Here is a 22,556-nt window from a genome sequence, read left to right as displayed (position 1 = left end):
TTACGCCTATGGGAGGTACCCTAAAATTTTTTTATTTGTTTTACCACTCGGCATGACTGATATGTAGGTAGATAGATAGAACTATCTCTGTGCTTTTTTTTATTAAAAGACGGTCCGGTACCTACATCTATTTTAAGAAATCATATCAAAATTGATTATGAAAAGATTCCACCTTGGTACATGATTCAGTTTCCTTGGCTGTACCTAATTTGTTAAGTGATTGTACCTTAACCAATCAAATTGCATTGTTTTTGGAGATATTTTAAATTTTAAAGTAATAATAAAAAGGACTGGGATATTATTAACTTATTACAATTTTATAGTATTCTATAGGTATGCAATATTAACAGATAAGAAATCTGTTCTAACAAAAAAGTTTATAAATACTGTCTGTTCATAATTTATGGTTTTCGAACTCACTGTAGAAGTTGTAATATATGTGTGTTGTAGATAAAACTTTTAATTATATTAGGTAAGTTACAGGCTCAGCCTAGTTTGGTCACTGACGCATAGTCCTACTGTTGTGAAATTCTGTTAAATAAACTATTTTGTATTTTTTTTTTACCAACAAAATATATAAAAATCCGTTTAACATTTTACGGGTTTGCTTGTATCCATACTATGTAATATTATAAATGCGAAAGTCTGTGTGTTTGTATGTTAGCTAGTCCGTCTTTCGTTTGTTTAAAACGGAGCGACGGATCGACGTGATTTTTGGCATAGAGATAGTTTATGGGTCAAACAGTGACATAGGCTACTTTTTATCTCGGAAAAATGCACAGTTCCCGAGGGAACAGCGCGCGATAACCGAATTCCACGTGGACGAAGCCGCGAGTAAAAGCCGCTATGTAAATAAATAAATTCACATTTGTAATATTAACAAGTTATAAAATTATCCACTGTGAGTTCACTGGCGATTACATCATTTGCAATTTCTATTAAATTGGAAGTGTACGTGTACAACATCGAAAATCGGTGTAAAAGTCCACTGATAGTTCCCTTTTCAACAGTGCATCCCCACTGGAGGCCGGAGGTGTAACAACTAATGTCCAATTTACAATTCACGCGTCCGTAATGTGATTTATCCAACCCTTTGTGCCGGTCGGATACAATGCAATGGAGCATTCCCGTTAGACAAATTGTTGGGGACCAAGTATCGAAATCGAAAATTCATGCGCGACTCCTTTTCCGTCCGGCTTCTGTGATAAATCTTAAGGTTGCAATTGAGAATCGACCTCTGAGGGTTCCGAGTATTTTGAAGTATTTTTTCAAGCTGAAAAATAATGAACTAATTTGTCGAGTAAGAACTCGCACTGCTCATCTTATTTTATAAAGTACAAATTGGTTTGATGTAAACATGGATAATTGTGAATATAGGCGTATTTAATATTAAATTAATTTATCTCATTTTCATTTAATGTCAAATGTTTAAAAAAAACTTGTAAGTAAAGGCATGATTATACCTACTCGTAAATAAATTACATGCGTTACATTGAATAAATAACAGAAAGCTTCAATATTTTTAATAAATCAAAATCATAAAATAAATTTGAAGTATTATGCCAGACTTTCTTTTCAATAGAGTAAATTTGCTGAACAAGTAATTGAGTATACTTCCCAGCACGCCTTTTCTTTGCCGTAGTGGAGATAACTAAATAAGTATTCATTCACCAAAAAGAAAACAGAACGTTGCGAAAGAAATTTTGATAAATATGACTACGCGAAAATTGTTATTCGTTTCGTTCAAGAGATGAAATCCAGATGGTTGATATCGGGGAGCTTTACGGAAAAAGTTGTTGTTAGTATTTTATCCGCATCGGAAAGTATTATTTTTGTTTGCGTTCTTTTCTTTGCTACTTATTTTTCTTTTACGTCTTTTATTCTGATCCATAAGGCATCAACAATAAGACGTGTAATACTATCACGAAAAATAAAACCAATGGCCAGTAAATGAGCATTTATTTTCTAATAAAATTCTCGCATGGAAATTTGGTGCAGAAAATTTAGTTTAATGTAGATTTTTGGCCGGACTACTGTGCCTGAGAATGGATAGGAATTCAATTTGGACCCTCCGTGCCCATCGTCCTTCCTGAATGTAAATCGAGGGTAAATTCACGCTTCCCCAAAAATGTTCCTAGCATTTTTAAATTATCACAAAAACAAGAACTTTTTATTGTTCAACGAGACACCAAAATATTGCGTGTAGAATGGTTAACTTAATAAATTACTAGTTTTGAGACTCTCCAGTAACATTGATGTCTATCTCAATATAGACTTGATTAGATACGTAATTATACAACAAGACAATTTACTCAATTTATGGTGTAAATTGATACACTTACGAAACCACGGACTTTGTAAAGTAGCATATACTTAACACAGAGTAATTAGGCCATTGGTCTTTGATGATCAGAACCTCTGTAATTTGTGATCATCTCTGATCCCACTATAATTTCACATTTGTATTATTCACTGAAACTAAACAAAGACGATTTGATTACAGATTTGTTTCATCATAATTAACTTTATCTACCCGCCTACGAGGCTTAGAAATTCGTATTCTACACAGTATCCAAATAATAAGAGAGACAAACATGTTTACATCGTGATTGTTTTCGCTGGAGACGGAAATCAAATTGATATATTATGCGGGTGCTGTATTGTTGCGGAGCTCGACGTACCTGCTGTGGGTATATCGAGCAGAAATTCATATTTTGAGGCAATTTAAAAGTTGGTCGGATGGCTTGCGGACTTGTCTACGACGCTTAATGCGCTGCTCGGCTACGAGCTACGACTTCTCGTAGCTCGCCTACGGGCACGAAAGTTCCGTGTTGCTATTTCGTTACAAGCGAAATGTACAGGGTGGTTTCGTTCGGAAAATTGCAGTATCGGAGATTTACCACTTTAGTAAAGAAAAAAAACTTATCTTTTCTCCGCCCGTGTTTTAATAAGTTCAAGCAGAATTAAGAATATTGTTCTGACCTATTTTCTTTATGCTCCGTTTTAAATATTTACTCATAAAATGAATTTAAAACCTTTTCAAGTCGGGCATAAACCTCTTACGCGCTAAACCCGTTTACGCTTTTGGGGGGATGTCCATCCAATCCACTTATTTACAAAGCACTTAAGAGAAATATTTAAAATAAGAGAGTAGCTCAAAAGTACATTTATTTTTAAGGAACAATGGGTTTCAGTGGGTTTTAAAAGTAGGTACTATAAAATTGCAGGATTATTAAAAAGTGGAATTTGTAAATTGTTATATTATGGCAAAACTCGGTCATGGCGCTTAGAATAGTTAGCCAGTTAGTTTCTGGACTTGCGAGTATCCTGCGGGAAGCCTTGTCAACTTGGGTAGTTACGAAAACACTTGCTTAACAAATCTCCGACCAAGTGTCGCTCTGACGTCGTGAGTTTGCCCAAGTCAAACAGTATTCGGCCCGCATTCAAATTTAGACCAGCCTCACTGAGACAACGGAGCCTGAGTGTTGTGACGAATAGTATCCGAGGTTTTTTCATTCGTTACGTTGCTGCAGGCGTAATGGCGTTCTTTGTCGTGAAATTAGCAATCAGGCGGCGCGGGCGCGGCGCGGTGGCGTGCGGGGCGGAGCGTGGCTGAGTAACAGCCCAGTTTTTTCTTAATTGCCGCGCAGATGAGCTTTACAGCCGGCCTTGTTACACAAATTACTATTATTTATTTAACGACTTGACTAAATGAAAACATGAAGTATTGTGCCACGCCGTGACTTTATTTATGTGCCCCATCACATTTTTATTCGAACGAAATTGCCCCTTGTAATAAATGCGTTAAATTTCCCCGACTTAACGTAACGCTCTTTGGTGTTCATTAAAAAACCTTTTATCTGGATCACCTTTCGAACGCGAGCAGTAAAAAAAAACGTATCAACGAAACGCATTTATTAAAGCGGTCGTAAACCCACATCCGCGCTAGTTGAATTAGAACCAGCATTTTTTAAATTTGACTAAAAGAACGGTCGTCGACAAAATCCTTTCAGCCACTATACCTCACCATAAAAGACGTAAAAACTTTACATTCATACCCCTAAAAAAGGAAGACGGGCGAACTTTTCCACTTTACCGCCGTCAAAATGAACTTCGTTTAAGGACTAAATTGTATTTCGAACTTGTTAATTCCGTCTCCAGCGCAGTTACTTAAGTAAGTCTTTCATTAGCGGTCGCCACGTGGCTTGAATCATAACGAGTTTTAAGGTTCCAAAAAAATGCAAGGACAATGTAGACGCGTCGCGAATCCGAACCCTTCAGGCCCCGCGACTGCAAATAAAGCGCCCGCGCTGACGGTACACCGGAACGACGCCTTTATCATAACGACATTGTTACGATTATGACTTTTATACCAATGATATAATAATAGACAATATCAAATAAAAAATCTCATGAAATCTAACTACTACATTGAATGGATCATTTTCTATTTTTATTTCCAAGAAACTTCATCTTCTGTATTTTTCCAACAGTCAGCGCTACATTGTGATTCTATAGCCCATTGGATTTTGAATACCTTCCGCTTCTATTTTTAGATCGCTATGAATGAAACCATGTTGCTGAAAAGCATATCTACCGACGTTAGATACAATATTCCATGTAGCTGACTTAATGTATATATATTATATATACATTATTCAAAATTCAAAATGACAGATATTCGATCTTAACCTCCTGGGGTTCAAAGTGATAATACTAGTACACTAGTACATATTGTTAGCAACAAAACTTATATCTTTTGAAAAAGGCATAAAGTGTAATTTTCTCTGTATCATTCAAATTTACAAAAAATAAATTCAACTTTATCTCTGAGACATTAAGTTTTAAATTTCGATGTCATATTTTGTTGTATGATGAGTGAGTCGTGACTGTACGTGTACTTGTATCTGGTCCAGGTTATTGATTATGTGATATAAAAAATACCTTATATCCTTTTGTATTTATATCTACATTTATGTGTCAAGTGCATTCTTTTGGAATAGGCTACTTACTTCAGAACAAGCGAAATAGTCGTAACAAAATTTTTTTCACCAATTTTTCGTTACGTCTTCTTATTCGATGAATAAAGAGTTTCATATATTACAAGTTTATAATACCAATCAACTAGTTTAATTTAATGTGTTCGTATTTTAAATAGGGTGAAACGGATTCAAAATTAGTGCTTCTAGCACAACTAATACTGAACAATTTAATGCATTAACCCAGTTGTTAAAATTAGTTTTATTTTAATTGCTATCGACCTCCATTGAATCTGTGATTAAAATTTAAACAATATTAAATTATATATAGTTTAATTTTAGGCACTAATGTAGGTATATAAGTAGAATTGATTTAATGCATTAGTATAGTCTCCAGCTGCTAGCTGAGTATTTCTATTACGTTTAAAATTTATCTTTGTATTTTTTATTCTGCCTTACAAGCATAGACTTCACCATTCACCAAATTTATACGTGGCCATCTATAGAGCTTAGAGTAACTCATCAAAATCTATTCACAATGAACAATGAAGATTGATCACAAAAGAACATATGTCCTTTATATCCCAAGTTTGGTCGTCGCTCACCCCGAAGTCGCCGAAGTCGCAATAGTTTTTCATAAAAGGACGAAAGTGCAAATCCCGAAAAGACATGGTGAATGGGTGTGTGCGTAGTGAGTGGCAGCCTGCGGCCGCGGGGACAGGCAAAGGCGCCGCTGTCTGCCGGAGCCCGCAGCTCAGGACAATGAAAAACACTTTTGCGTCGCCGCACGTGAATGCAAAATAGGGTATCGCCTGGAACCACGCATAAATTTTTATTACACATGTAAAGATTTTATCGAGAACCGCACTTGTTTATTAAATAAAAGAAGTTTGTCCCGGGAAAGTGGTTTGCAACCGTTACAAACACACAGGCCGCGACGAGAAACGATATATTGGCCGAGCGCATCAGAAAAGGGAACCCAACCTTAATAACATAACCATAACTTTCGCGAACGGTACTCTTGAATTTTTTATTGCTTAACCAAAGCGAAGCAAGAAAGTACCTTTCTAACTCTTGTTTAGTTCGATGTATCAAACTCTATAAAACAAAGTTTGACGTAACAAACGCGAAAAATAAAGTGTAACACGTTGACATAAAATAATTATAGCAACATCTACTTAGGCACGTAGTGGCGCGGTGGCAGTCATCTATCGGAGTGCCTCATCTGCAATTCTGATCGCTCTGTGGCTTTCAATCAAATTAATTACTGGCTCCTCGGTTCCTCTAACCATGATAGTATAAAAGAATTTCGATGAAAAAACGTGACTGATCAAGCTAATTACATTCTGGACAGGCCCGTTTGCCTTAATAAAATTTTGTAACTTTTTCCTGGCTTTTTCTGTTCAACGTCATTTTTTAATAGGACAAGGAAAATACCCATCGGTATCTACTTAATTTTAAAGCAATTTATTTGATAAGAATGTTCAATGAGTACGCTACTTTCTGTTTAACAATTCTCAAATTGTGTATTTTCTTCTCTATGGAAACTAATACTACAACAGATCAGCGTGAAAACCATGAAAAACCTATAAACTGATACAAGTATACCTATACACGGTGAAGAGATATATTTTGACAGCTCTAACTACATAGTGTAACTAATTGCGATAGCGATTAAAGCTGCTATGAATAGTTTGTGAGGTTCATGACAGTGACGCGCTCCGTAATGAAATCACCGGTCTCAGCTTGCGACAGCGCAATCACGTGCCCTGTGTCATATTAATAGGATCGAGACTCTTTCCATCAGACGGTGCAAATATACTTAGATAATAAAATTACTATGAAAATTGAATTTTATACAACCAGTACAAAGAGTACATTTTACGCAGACATTTTATAAGAAAAATTTTTTTTGAAGATATTGCTGCACCTCTGAAAATAATTAATGAATTGTGCTAATTTTTAAAAAGGTAGCATATTCATAAACAATAGTGCAATTGTACAACAAGAGCATAAAGCGAGCCATTTTACCCGAGACGTTGATATAGCCACCCGAGCCGGTACGGACTGAACGCGTAATTATAGCGGGAAAAGAAAAAACAATATATATATAGCCTAGTCTAGCCTATGTTGTTTATTAGGAGTAAAAGTATACCTAGTAGCTACTACCCAACGACATTTAAACATTATTATAATGGAGCATACCGAAATATGTACTGCAATGCAGGTAAACGATTTGCTGTGCAAATAGGTTATTCAGACAAGTGGACGCTGTTCATTCGCATAAGTGGTCCAGGCAGCCGGAGTCCCCTGAATGCTACCCGCGATAGACAAGTTGACGGTTAAATTTGAAATTCCACCGTTCAAACTATTCCGAAGAGACGGGCAAATTAACAAGGAGATAGAATGAATACTTGATTTTATATTTTGAGTTTTCTAGCTTCAATAATCTTCAGTTTCTTCAGGGTTTATATGACCTACGTTACGCTTAGATACCTACTATAACCGAATTGTATGTGATGGTTGTATGTATGTACCTATTAACTGGCAGGAAAATAATTATGTTACTGCCATTGCAATGTACCTCTGTGGAATCTTTTCACATCATTTTCATTATATTCTTTGGCAGATGGAGATAGTTATACTTGAATCGTATAGGTAATTAACTAAATGTAAACAAAACAACGTCAATTGGTGTCTTAAAAATCGAAATTCCCCCATTCAACTATCTAAACATTTACATTTCTGTATTGAAATACATTAATCTAGTTTATATTACAATGATAGATAAGTAAAATGTTTAAAATCCTTGAATGTACCAAATCTGATAGCTGAAGGTTGTTTACATTTAGTTAAGTATCTATCGAAACTAAGTTTTTTTTATAAATATAATATATGATATCCACATGACATTTGGCAGCGCATAGTCTACAGTGTAGGGACCGTTCAGTTTCCTAAACCAAACATAAGTACAAATTAATAATTTGTAACGGTAATTGAATGGTATGGTACCAATAAGTTCGTCGCTGAAAACGTTGAGCCTTAAATAAACACGAATACAGTTTCTTTAAATAAAGCGCCACTGTACTTTCAAATTAATTTATTACTCAACTTCAACTCCATTTATTTAAGAAATACGAACGACTTTAAGCCACATTCCATTTCGACATTTACATCCCCTAATAGCATCGTATATACTTCCCAAGTAGATGCCGGCTAGAGCTTGAGTGAGGGTTGACAGTAGTGAGTGTTTGCTCTGCACCCATCAACGTCCGATGGGATAATGGCAGCTCGCAGTACACCCTGAGCAGACGAGATTTCGTTTCGATTTGGCTTAATGAATTTCCCAGATAATTATTGCATATTAAATTCTGCAGGAACTGATCGGGGGTAAAGCAGTGCCCCCGCCAAGTTAAGCGCAAGACAAACTGCTTCATCGTCTCAAGTTGTTGCTATAGCTAAAGCCCAAGAAAAGTCTAGCTTACAATATTATCAACAGCACGATTCATATCGAATTTCACATGGCAAATTCTCGTCATAGTTATATTCAAATACTTATAATAATTAAAATGTTTTATTTCGTAGTAATTTGCGAAAAAATATTAATTTTTCTTTTATTTGTGCGCTTATTTGAAGTTTTGCGATAAAAAAACATGTAATTTAATCCCCAGTTGATTATACTTAAAATTTGCAGAAACGTGAATCTATTATTTTTTTTTTACTTCTCTGTTCTTAAAATGTTACTTTAGGATCTACATATCGGGACTAGAGCTCCTTATTAACCTCTAAGGATTAAAGTATTTTTTTGATTCACTCTGGAAACTCCTAAACAGCCAGTGACGGTGTATGTGAATGAATTTAAGGATTATCGGCATTACATTCAATTTTTATGGCGTGGAAATAACCTCAAAATTACAACTGTGCAAAAATATTTAAAAAACTATTTAATTTCGTGAACCACGATTAATGATAACGAAAATGAACATATTTTGAATAGAACATCGTTTTTTTTCCTCGCATTCAAAGTGGAAAAGAGAGTGTTTAACGCGAGACTAAAATACCATAATGACACTCGAACTATAGCCAAACATCTCGTGTCATTATGGTTTGTTTTAGACCCTTGTTGAACAATCTAGTATTAAGTATATATACGGTAATGACAAACGGAATCTGGTGACACATGGTAATGAAAAATTGCTGTTGGTAATGAAGAAATAAATAAAAATCACCTCAAATCAAGGTTATATTTTAACTTTAAAAACAATAAATTTAAAAAATTAAAAAATCCAACATCCTTTAAAATACTAAAAAGAAGAAAACAAGTCTAGTGGGCTAGAACTTTGTTAAGTAGCTAACTTAAAGTTCAACAGTCGATACACATTAGGTAAGAATTTTTGAGCGTCACGATTTAAATAAATGGGTCCCGACTGTTGAACTTTAAGTTAGCTACTTAACAAAGTTCTAGCCGGTTTGAACATGAAACTACCGTGAGACTCACTCATATTAAATGATATTGTAACGGATAACTCACGTCTTAAACCGAGTTTAGCTCGACATGTTTCGGGCTATTTCGTAGCCCTTCTTATCAGGAGCACGCGACTCGGCGGCTGCCGCAACACGCACGCTACGCGCCACTGCTCTGCTCGCGCGACTGTCGAGCTAAACTCGGTTTAAGACGTGAGTTATCTGTTACAATATCATTTAAAGTTCTAGCCCACTAGACTTGTTTTCTTCTTTTTAGTATTTTTAAGCCAGTCGGGTTTTTGTTTTTTTTTTTAATTTAGTGTTTTATGTCACACTTTTTAAAAGTTCTGTGAAATTGGTAGATTAGAACTGTTATAACCCATATATATTAAGAATGGGCTAATTATTACTTTCCTTTGATACCCTACTTGATAGGTTTGAATAAAATACATTTTTTGAAAACTTACAATTTGGCGTCAAAAATCCACCATCTTGATTTTTCAAGAATTTCATGTACCTACCCAGTGTCACTCGCGTCATCAAGAAGAATCCAATGACGTATCATTTATCAAAATCGGTTCAGCCGTTGAGTAATTACGAGAGGACATAGGAATAGACAAACATACATACATACGCGTCAAACACATAACCCTCCTTTTTCGCAGTTGAGTAAAAACATCTCTAAAACACAATTAACCAATCAAAACAAAATAATTTGAAGTTACATGTTTTTAAATCAACCTTGATTTACTCCAATAAGCAAACGTAATACCATGCGATGCCACGAGCCTTTTTGTGTGTAGCTACATACAACTGTGTCGTAAATTGTTTGAAAAAAAAAACATTACCATACTTTAATATCACTACCATTTTCCTGGTGATAAATGGTAAATGACGGCAATGACAGGAATGGTAATGATATTTTATTCAGTATGTTTTTGTTGGGTAGAATTTACTTATTGATTAGCAACGACGTCTAACAAGCTGGTACGTACTGGCTAAACAAAGGAATATCCAGTAGCAGCAGCAGTCGGTAGCACAGCAGATTTTTTTACGCTAATAATGTTCTCAAGCTTAGAAATAGCACGAAGCACTGGGGAAATAAAATACCAATTTTCACCTCAAAGAGCGTGTGAAGTGCAGAACCAATTCAAAAGCTATTTCGAGGAAAATATTATTTTGATATATCTTAAACACTAGACAGGTGAGGTTTAGCGTCACGTAGACGTTGGGACGATTTCAATTTCGCAGAAGCAACCTCCGACCATATTGATGACGGTCCCTCGGGAGTGGATGAAGGATACACGAGCGGAATAGCTCACTACTATTTAACTCAAAGACAAAGTATTTACAGCTCTGGATGATACCTACGTATGTTGGTTTTTTCAGTATTATAAAAAAGGTAAATAATAACTCAAACTCTAATGATAAAATTACTAAAATAAACGGTTGAACGAATATACTAAAACCCAGCAACGGTCCGACTTGTTTCGATCTTAGACTAGTTGGACTATTCCCGGCTTATAATAGTTATACTCGTAAGTTGAACCGTATATTTTAGTAATTTTAAGTTAAACAATGTTGAACTTTATTTTCGTTATAAAAATAATCTACAAAATATTTAAACATCAAAGACTATTATTAGTACGCTGAACTAAGGACAAAGGGTGGAAGAGAAAGAGAAGCCCAACGTTATCAGGCGTTATCGTTATTCTCTGGAAAACGGCAATAGCAAATCAACGCAATACCCCTGGTGTTGCAGATGTTTATGGGCGGTGGTGATCTCTTACCATCAGGAGACCCACTTGCTATATAATAAAAAAAACCAGTGAAATTTGGCTTAATTTAAAATATAGTTCAAATATTTTAAAAATCCCACTTCGGCAGTTATGATTATGAGTCATAATTTATGACGAATCTAATGATACCTACCTCATATGTTGTTCTGTTTAGTTGACCCAATACCTACTAGGGTGTTAATTAAATATATGTACACACCTACACAGACATGTTCATTTTGCACTGTACCAAATAATTCACTCTAAGTCCACCTGAAAAGTGAAATGGCCGCGAAGTAGTGATTTAAACTGTCCCCTTTATGTAAGCCGGGCTTATTCTGGAGCATCTAAATGCAAGGGCAGGGGCGTCAATCGCCGGGAGGGATGCCGACGCAGAGCATTTATTTCCCAGGACTCTCTCGTATTTTTAAATGTACCTGCCTACTGTTTTTTTCTATTGCAATATATTTTTCACACCTCTCCTTCAGAAAAGTAACTTTTCCTCCCTGACGAGAGGGAGCAAAGTGCAACGTTTCTGTTCAAGGCTTTTCTAAGTGTTTTATTGCAAATGTCATTTTTTGAAGTTGATAATTGTAAAGCCACACCATTTTCTACGCTGGTTGTTCTTTAATATTATTTAGAAAAAAAAATCATAGTTTTTAACTGCTCGGTGTGAAAAGTTGTATGAGCCACTCGGGAGCAAAATTATTTTCATCTTGGGCGTTAACACTTGCATCCCTCATTACGCTCAGGAATCTACTTTAGAATCCCTCGCTACGCTCAGGTTGTATTGTAGAATCCTTCGCTACATTCTGGATTCAATGTACGCCCTCGCCGTAATTACACCATTTTGCTCCCTTGTGACACAAATAACTATTTAATTATACGAGGCCTTTTTTGCTGCAAGATATGATAAATACTTAAGTACCTAAGTACAATGAAAATCAATGTTACTTAACTTCTTGAATACGATAGTATATATTATTATGTATGTTTAATCTATAGGTATAGAGTAAGTGTTAAGTGGTTACGTTGTTTAATTATCTGGCTCGCATCACAGCCAATGGGTATTGTTATGCAAACGAATCTCCATAGAACCGTTTAGATGGCGTTCGATACAAAAAAGGTAAAAAAATGTATCGATGTTTTCGACGTGCTATGTAGTTCAACCGTTTGTGCTGCTATTTGGATTTAGCACTGATCCTACCCAGTGATGGACGGGGGATTTTCAGAATATTCGGCCATAGTAATCCGAGTGGTTTTAGATAAATAAATACTAAGGTTTCCAGTGGACCAGTGGTACTAAATTGGCATAGATTAATGCTGTAATGGACAGTTGATAAAACTAAAAAGGTTTTTTTTTAACTTATTTAGGTAAGTAAGTAATTATATATTCAAGTGGTTTATCTCTTCCATCTATCGATCGGTGCTGGATAATGCAAGTAAGAAGCGAAGACAAAGTTTTCCTTTAAAATCAATCTTCTTTATCCCATTCAATATCCCGACGAGAGCACTGTAAGACGCATAAAAAGACGTGGAACAGCTGGCTGCTTCGGATCGCTCTCAGAAAGAACTGTCAAAGTAGTTAGCGGAGATGCGCCGAACAAGTTGGATGTTGAACTTGCATCAAGGCTAACTTGCTAGGGATGCATTTTAACATGTGCCAATACTTACTCTAAAATTGCGGGAATATCGCGCGAATTCAATATTTTTCTAGACACTGACGTGACAGTCGTGGTTATGCATCGGCACCGTCAGGTCTTTGTGCTCAACGATGTGTGGTCTGTTTACGACGGCTGAACGCAACAAGGTTTTCTAACATTCACTGAAAGGGCGCAATATTATTTCTGCCTTTTCAAATAAGGATTCTTGAAGTGCAGACGTTTCCGAGATTGGGCTGGCGGTGCGTTAAATCTTTTATATCCCGCGAGTAGCCTCAGCCGCGGAGAATTAGCACTCGACGACGGATAAACTGCGAACGGATCGTTTAAACGGCGCTCGCCGAACTGAATTATTGCTCTCAGCGCTCCTGTTCGCCGTGCTATTTATAACGCGGCTTTGCCCAAACCAAATATTATGACTTAACAACATTTACACCCCAAAATGTTCGTGGTAACCATTTCTTATGAGGGTATTACTCGTATTGACGTCAATAAAGAGAATTTTATTAGGAATTTAGGGTACCTACCCAAATACTTAAAAAAAAACACGATCGGTAGCGGACTACTTAATTGCTTGGTCACAGTCAAGTGGTTGCATTGGCGTTGGCTAGGGATTGTTCTAGCAACTTATTTGGTCATCTCGGTCTGTAAATGTCCACTGCAGAGCACAGCCTTCTCTCATGAAGAGGCTTGAGTAGTAGTTCCCTTACGAGCCCTAAGTACTATTATTCATTCTGCACCTATGCTTGAGATGCCATAGAATAGGGCAAACCACGAGGCTACGGCTCCTTAGTTAATACCAGTATTTGTGAATAATTAACTCACGGGGACAAATTTTCAGAGCTAGCGGCCAACATCCAGTAATGGAGTGGCTCTTTAAGAAGAAGAATAATAATAATTACTCTGTCTAAACTCGTTTGATACTAAGTATTATTTTAAAAAGTAGGTACAGTCACCATCATTAATATCTGCCGCACCGGAGCGTGCAAAAATATCTGACATGTCCTTCCGGCCCTAGAAATAGAGTCGTATCAGATATTTATGCACGTTTGTTGTGTCAGATATTGGTGCTGGTGACTGTACTTGTTGAGCGTACCACATCCAATATATAGCACCTGACTCGTGTAATCTTCTATCACGTAAAAATTTTCAGCAAAAATTTTCCTATCACGGTTCTTGATGTTCGCGATGCTTTTACGGCTTTGACGCTGAAATCGTTACGTTACTTTTAAACCTTTTTCTGCTTCGCTCACGTAATATACATTGTAAAATAGCTCCGTTCTACTACTTTCCTCAGTCTCTTCCCCGACTTTAAGATGATCAAGAGGTAACGAGGTAACTGAGCAGGGAAAAGGAATTTAATCCACCAACTTTGTACTTAAAATAAAGGACTCAAGAAACTACTTTGCGAACACAGAATACAGCAACGGTGTATCAGAAAGCTGGATAATCTTACGATTATGTAAATATCCGGGTTCCGGGTCAACTTACTTATACGTAACTAATGTTACTGAGAATTTGCGATGCAATATGTACGAAGGAGGACAAAAGGCTGATTATGTACATCATATTTACATCATATGTAAGTTTATGTCATGTACTTAGTCTGTCAAATAAAAAAAAAATACTATTTTAACCCAATTATTGCTGCCACATTTAACTGTGTCAACTTTTACAACCCTTCTCGGCGAAAATGAATGTGGCTACAGTTAGCTAACGTATTTTCCTTTGTATCATTTTGTACGAGTACTTAATTTTTTTAAGGCGAACACAAGGACAAAAACTTTTAAAACAATTTACATTTTTAACGTTTTTAACGTCATTATGCAGGCTTATTTCACCCATTTCTTTCTAATTTAAAACTTATTCATCAGCAGTGAGATGACAAAGGATTTGAATGCCGACCAAATTAGTACGGCCGGCGTTTTTTGAGTAGGTACCTAGTCCAATCAGTTTTTGTTTTAATTATTATGCAAAGCTTAATTAAGTGGAAGAATTTTGTTGGCTACGAGTAAATTAACTTTATAGACTTCTCGAGCAGTTTTACCGGAATAATTTTAAAAAATCCGTTTATTTAATGCAGTGTTCTGCAAAAGATGATTTTAGGTTGGCAATTATTTAAATTTGTAAGAAAAAAATATTTTTTATCATCAGCGGTACAAAAAAACATTTTTCTCATAGTAACTTCATTAAATCAGAGACAAAAAGCAAATAGTGATCTCACTCATTAAAACAGAACTGAGGAAAAGTGCTGAATCCCGCTATTGTCATTCCCACCCACCCCAGAAGCCTGATATTTCGAGCGCTGTAACGATGACATTCGACTCCGCAGACACGTCGTTATGCCTTCGTTCTTTGTCCTTTATTTCACTGTACGCGTATATTATTTCAGTATAACACACAGGATAAGACAGCCATCGACCAGCTTCGTTATCAATCACTTGAGAATGGTTTAAGGCGTGCGAAAGTTGATATTATTTTTCGTGGACCATTTTTCACCCTGTCCCATAACTCCTATTTCCTGTCATTACATTTTTCATGCCCTTTATCATTACGTTGTCGCTCCTTCATCTACCAACTATTGAGTAATTTACTTACAATGCATGAAAAATAAGTACTAAAATTGTTTTCACTTCTCGTGCTCATAAAATGTTCCTTTAGTCTCTGCATAACGGGACTAAAGCTCCTTTTTACTCTCTACGGATTAAAGTATGTTTTTTAAATTTACGATGGAAACCCCTAAACAGCCAACACGGTGTTTGTGAATGGAGGATTTTTAGGGCGTGGAAATAACCTCAAAATATCAACTGTGCAAAAATATTAAAAAAAAAACACGATTTTATTTCGTGAAACACAATTATTGATTACGAATATGAATCTATTCAATTATATTAAGGATTAATTCATTTTATTATGCATAGTCCCAATTTTTAATTTTTTAACTGTTGGCTAAATATGCAAGCATTTAAAGCGTCACTTTCATAAACATTAAAAGAAAAGAAAACACCAATTTTTTTGCTATTTAAATTTTGAACAGATGGCCTGTCCATTGGTCGAGCGTACGTTTTTAAAAAGTAATATTGTAATTTTGAACAGAACATTGCTTTTTTCCTCGCATTCAAAGTGAAAAATAGAGCGTTTAACGCGAGATTAAACAACCGTAACGCCACTTGAACTATAATATCTCGTGTCATTATGTCTTGTTTTAGTCCCTAATTCAACAATCTACTATGAGACTTCTTAATGATTCAACAAATATTGTCACATTAACTAAGTAGTCCTTGATTATATAATTTATAGTTAAATAGACACCTGCAATTTCTGGAAATATCGCCAACTTGCCTACCGCGGCAGCGTCTCATGGCGTACTTAACGTCATATATACTCGTATTATGTACCTAGGTTTAGGTACGATACGTACGACAGAGACGTTGTAGTTATCTAGATAGATATAGACACATTAGTAGGATTGAAACCTCTCTGCCAAACTTAGAATTGCAAATAGTGACTGCAACCACTCTCCGATGCCGTTTGGTTCAAAGAAAAACATGTGGGGTTCTTTTAAGAATAAATTGAATTTGAAATCGGTGTGGCAGTATTTTATTGAAAATTCTAAACAAATGATAGTTTTTATTTTTATTGCATTATGTAAAACATGAACCGTCTAGTCTGGAACAGTTGAGAAAATACGAGTAGATATCTATGGCCTGCAATTGTTCCGTAGCTTATACCCCAGTCACCTACCTTCGCTCTAAGTAAAATCAACATTAATTCAAATAAGCAATTTTTTGCATAAAAAATTAGGTCAGGTAATTTTCGAATATATTCTTCAATAATCCACCAAAATTTATCACGCGACAGTAAAATTTTATAAAAAATAATCTTTAATAATTCTGTAAAAATCAGGCGAAATTGTTATAAGCCTATTAACTTCATAATTTATTACTTTAATTTATGTTCTTTGTAACACATGTAAAATCCACTTTTTTAAAGGAATTAAAAAAAAGGCTTCATATTTTGAAAAGTAAAAATTGAAAATGAGTAACGATAGTGGCATAAAAGGTAAGTATAGTTAATGTTTAAGTATGTCTTTTTATCGTGCCTTGAGACTTTTTGTACTTATTTTTGCTGCTAATGTTTTATCGGTTTAACAAAATACGTAATTTCCAATCATATCTATTGTTGGATTTCAAATGATATTTATTTGAAATCCAATTTCTTGATAATATGTGACTTCCAAAATCTTTTTTTATTTTTCTCCTAATAGAAATTAGACGTATTACGAAATAATCACTTTAGTGTTTTTTTTTTATTTCCTGTTAGATATATTAGTGGATTCAGCTTGCGGGTCTAAAAATTAATTATTCAAACATATTTTGACAGTAAATTTACTGATAGCATTTTTGCTCAAAAAAAAACACCTATTTTAAGGTACAATTTTTTTTACCATCTTCCAGAACCAAATTTTGGTGGATTCGAAAATATAGGTTCTTAAAATGACACTTAAAAGCGGTATACATAAAATTAGCCTTATATCGATTTATTTCCAAAAAAACCTGTAGAATGACCGGGCTATCGATATGTCGAGCTTGATCGATATGTCGGCGGCCGATCGTAAAATCCGCCAGATCACGAAATTCCTAGGCATATCGTGAAATGACGCCATTTCATGATATGCCTAAAAGTTGGCCAGGCATATCACGATACGGCAGATCGATTAGAGCAACGCATTCGTTGATATTCCTAGCTCTATACCGGGCACATCGAGATATATACAGAACAGAAGAAAAATTTAAGCGAGGAGTGGTTAATATGAATTGTGACCACAACGCACTAGTCGAGCGAGCGAAGCAAGCGTGCCGCGGCAGCCCAGTGAAGTGCCAGAACCGATATGGCGGCGTTTCACGATATAATAAGAAGCCTAGGAGTTTCATTATCTGCCTAAATTGGCCAATTCATGAAATGGCGCCATTTCACGATATGCCTAGGAATTTCGTGATCTGGCGGATTATACGATCGGCCGCCGACAGATATACTCGTGGTAGAGTTTGCTAACTTCCAAGTATTCTCACAGAATAGCCAATTAGAAATCAAGCAAAACTAATAAAAGTCTACGTATACAGAAAGTCAGACAATACTCTGCTGCCTAAGATAATTGCAAAGTCCATAGTAATGTGTGTTGACGCGTACCCCGGGGGGTTAATCAAACTCGAAGAAGCGTCGTCAGCGGGAACTAATTTGATCTAAAGTTTCGGTTTCCGCGGCCAAGTTATTTGCCTTCCTAGTTATGATGCTTAACGCTGTTCATTCATATATTGTCGCCGCATTGTCTGAACTCGTAATAAGTCGATGCGGTCTTCAAATAACTTCGCGCGAGTACCCGCGGCGTCGTGCATCTCGTAATGAAGTTGGCGGAGAGACTTCATTTAAAAAGGATTTTAGTCATACTCATACGTGTGTGATAAATTATGGTGGTGGCTTATGTTACATTGCTTAAACTTTCTAGGAATATAAATTACAGGTTCTCATATAAAAATCAGTCAAGCGCGTGTCGGGCCACGAGCAGTGGAGGGTGCCATACTAGTATGCGGCTCGTTAGCTTAAATAAAGTCCACTACGCTAAAAGAAAAACTATCACATCCATTATTTACATTGAAAGCTTTAAAAAATATATTAAAATTAAAAAGAGAGGACCAGCGAAAGAGAGGTAGACCGCAAAAAAGATGGACCGATGACACAATATGTCGGCTTATGGAATAGAATAGCGAGAAATAGACATGAATGGAGAAGGCTGCAGGAGGCCTTTGCCGAAGGGCAACTGGACTTACAAGTAAAGTAAAAGCACACCACAAATAATTGAATTCCAACAAACATATCAACTACTCAACTTCTGGAAAAGGCTTAATAATAAAAAAAGACATTGAGTATAATTAAAAAATTGCAAATCAGCGCTGTGTCAGTCAGGGCAGCCTATGGAACCCTAACTCACAGCATACGCTGAGTACCTACATCCCCTTTGCCACAGCAAATGTTAGTGTTTAAGTCTAGTTTTTTATATGAATTAAGTCTTCGTTGTACTATGTGTTGTGGCAATAAATGATATCTTATCTTATCTTATCTTAATAACTCGTGCTCAATTTCAAGCCATATCATCCCCATCATCAACATCATCATCATTACGAGTAGGTACCACAATTTTCAAAGCGCCATCGTAGATCGTTCTAGATTTAGTTGGGAAAAAAAAACTTTAAAAAATGCTACAAATTGTTACCTCCTAGTACCATTTCTAAATTGGTTATCATATCACCGGCAAAACAGTTTCGTTAGCTAAGTACGGTGGCTCAACCGCTATACCTAAAACTTCCCTTCGCCTCAAACTTCGATTATATTAGGCGGAAGCGTTCTACCTTGAAATATTATGGATACCTGAATGACGGAACCCACTAAGGCATTGCGTTAATGATTGGCTTTAATTGCCGTAGCGGGATCGCGTTCGATCCTGGACTAGTACAAAGTGACGTAATTTGGTACGCCTGAATCTACGTAAACGCTTATTTATCTTTGTACCTACTGTGTTCCTTAGAGGTAATGAATATTGTTCATCAGTTTATTCAAGTCTGCTTTATCGGGTATCGGACCGCATGGGGACCAATATTGAGTGCCGGCTTACTTCGGAACTTCGCTGAGCTCAAAAGACAAACAAAGGGAGTTACGTTGTGGTTTCATGGTAACCTTAGCAGAGGTATAAACGAGTCAAGTCCACAGAGTCAGACTACTAACATTAAATGATTAAGTAAGTACTATAAGACACTGAATATAGTGAATAATTTAATTTGTTTAACTGGGTCACGCGATGTTAACGATAAGCTAAGTTTAAATTCCATTACCACTAGCCTTAGGTACAATGTGACATTGAGAATGGTAGGTATCCGTTCATTTCGCAACTATCATTTGGCAACCTCATTCATTTCGCAACTTTTCATTTCGCAAACTCTAAAACTGTAAATATTTCAGGAGTTATTTCATGGTCATCGTGCACAACCCTTTAGGTTAGGTTAGTTTTATAAAAATCCTGAAATATACACTTTCAGAAATATTAAACAGTTGCGAAATGAATCAGGTTGCCAAACGTTAGTTGCGGAACATTAGTGAACCTTTGAGAATATGAGATGGATACCGATGACCTGGTTAAAACTGCAGGTTTACGGTGAATGCCTGAAATAAAATGATCTTTTAATTAATAAAATACGTTGACGAATATTAACCTAAATTTTAGTGACCTAGAACAAAATATTTGTACACTTGCTTGCATGCTGAATACATCTGCTAAACTTATTACCCGACTGCGAAGAAGGAGGGTTATTTTAAGATATAATTCTAATTTGACATTCAAAATTCTGATTGGTTTTTTGGAGTCTTTTTGTATTTTTTATTTCAACTCCAAATTTGTTACTTTCACGGGTATCCCGTGAAACCATACCATTCTATTTTTTATTTTTTATTCTGGCTGACAATTTATTGTAATAAGATTTATTTTTTTTGTATACATTTGACGATCCTTTTGTGAATTTCTTGTAATTAACTGGCATGTGTTTATAATGTATTTTTTCAAAAGGTAATAAATAAATCTAATTTTGTCTAATCTTTATATATGCACCTACTGTAACAAATAAATGTTTTTGAATTTGAATTTGAATGCTGGCCGCTTTCAACCGAAGCAACTGGAGTTTTATGGGGGAGGCCTAGTAACAGCAGACGTCGTACGGCTGATGTGATGATGATGATTGGCGATGCTTGTTTTTTCATTATGCTTTAGACTTTAATCTTGCTGAGAAAGAATATTCATACCCAGCCTCGATCAAGTGGCAATCGGGTCCCCGTGTAATGTGATATGTTGCGCGGCCCGCACCCGAAATCCATCCGTAAATTCGTCCGGGTCACAATCCGCACGAAACCTTAATTGATAGATAGCGAAACTAATGGCGAGAGCCCACTAAGTAATTTCTAATCCGATGGAACCTTGCACGTAATTCATTAAATAGAAACTCGTTTCGATTTAAATATTTAATTAGCAGAATCTTACGAAAGGGTTGACATTAGGGCAGCTTATCGTAAATAAAATCGGTAGTAAAATAAAAATTAGATTCTAGGTAGGTACTGTATTCAGAAAATCTATAATTTTGGAGTAATGAGAAAGAAGTGTTTTGCAATTGATAATTTTGTCTATAAAATTTATGTGAAAAAGTTTAATAGGTATCAGGTTCCTTTTGCAAGTTTGTACAATAATGTAGAATGAGGTGGTTTGGTTAGTTAAGTAAGTTAAAATAAAATGAGCGCTTCTCGCCAATAAACGTTACAGTTTGACGAGTAATACTAAATGTAATGCATGTCGAATTGTTTTAAGTTAAATAAATTACAAAAAGGTAAAACAAAAATTTTGTTTAACAGCGCGTTTCTAGGCTGTTTTGTGTTTCCGGCTAACGAAAACTTCGTTATTATATTTCATGGTAAGTATTCTCGAATGAAAGACCTGGACCTGGATTTAAAACGCCTTAACACTAGATTAAGGTAAAATAAAAAATAGTAGATTATTGTCGTGGCCTGGAAGTAGGCAATTGCTGGCTGAGTATGAGTATTAAACGGACGAGCTTGCGAGTAAATAGAATAAACTTTTTCTCAAAATATATTGTAAATTTTAATTTTATTCCAATATTTTTCTTATGCTTTCCCACCTTTTTTTCATTAAAAATAAACTGCAGGTGTATTTTTCCACCGAAAACACCACAAGCTATTTCAGACCCAATAGAAAAAGTCCGGAGTTCCAACAAAATATCTGATACCGGCCATTAGACTTGGCTGTATACGACTTGAGCCAACATTTCCATGGCTTTTTTAACTTAAAAAAAAAGTGAGTGATTGCAGGCGCGCTAGTTCATTATTGTCGAGCTACCGCGCCTGCAATCTTTTTAACTTTTTAATTTTTCGCTGACCATAAACTATGCACTTCACCTTCTGATATGTAAAGAATAATGTCAACTTTTACGGTCATTTTTGAGAAAAGGTTTATTATTTTCTGCTTTTCAGTTTTATCGGCAGTTTAATTTTTTGTTAAAACGTTTTTATTTTATACTTTTTTCCAAATTGAAATAGTATCAACCTTATCCATTAAAAAAAGAATTATCAAAATCGGACTACTCTGTAAAAAGTTATGCCTGGTCATGCATTAAGTACAATCAGATCAGATCAATCAATCATCCCCTGTCTTAGGGTAGGATTTTTTTCCAAATTTATATAGGATGACCCTCGGGGTATATATACGCTTCCCAATAAAAAAAGAATCTTCGGTTTCACCTCTGGAATCAGCAAGGTTCGCCGCAGACGGATACGTCAAAGAGGATTTCATTGTTCTAAGTATGTAAATGTTTGTCAATTATGATTGTTTACTTATTTTCCGCAATAAAGAGTTTGTATCGAAATGTCAATAAATTAAGGAGAAATAACGGACGGCCGTAACTCAATACAATCTTATTCCTCTGGTGCCACCCGGAATTTGTACCTAGCTATTACAAAAATATTTATAAACTACCTACGATCTGTTTCTACTTCTGCAATGCCGCTAGTATTTGCTTTTTTCCATGGATAATTTATTTTTATAAACTAGAAACCTCTAGTCT

The 22,556-nt window shown here is 35.7% G+C and overlaps 1 protein-coding gene across 2 annotated transcripts in view; it reads right to left on the bottom strand.

The window, feature by feature from the left end:
- Positions 1-22,556, bottom strand: part of LOC141441128 (uncharacterized) — a 56,684-nt gene that overhangs the window by 26,363 nt on the left and 7,765 nt on the right. The window lies entirely within an intron of this gene.

Source organism: Choristoneura fumiferana, chromosome 23 (genome assembly GCF_025370935.1).
Source record: "Choristoneura fumiferana chromosome 23, NRCan_CFum_1, whole genome shotgun sequence".
Taxonomy (NCBI): Eukaryota; Metazoa; Arthropoda; class Insecta; order Lepidoptera; family Tortricidae; genus Choristoneura; species Choristoneura fumiferana.
The sequence above is the reverse complement of the archived record's forward strand: the minus strand, read 5'-3'. Positions and strand labels throughout refer to the sequence as shown.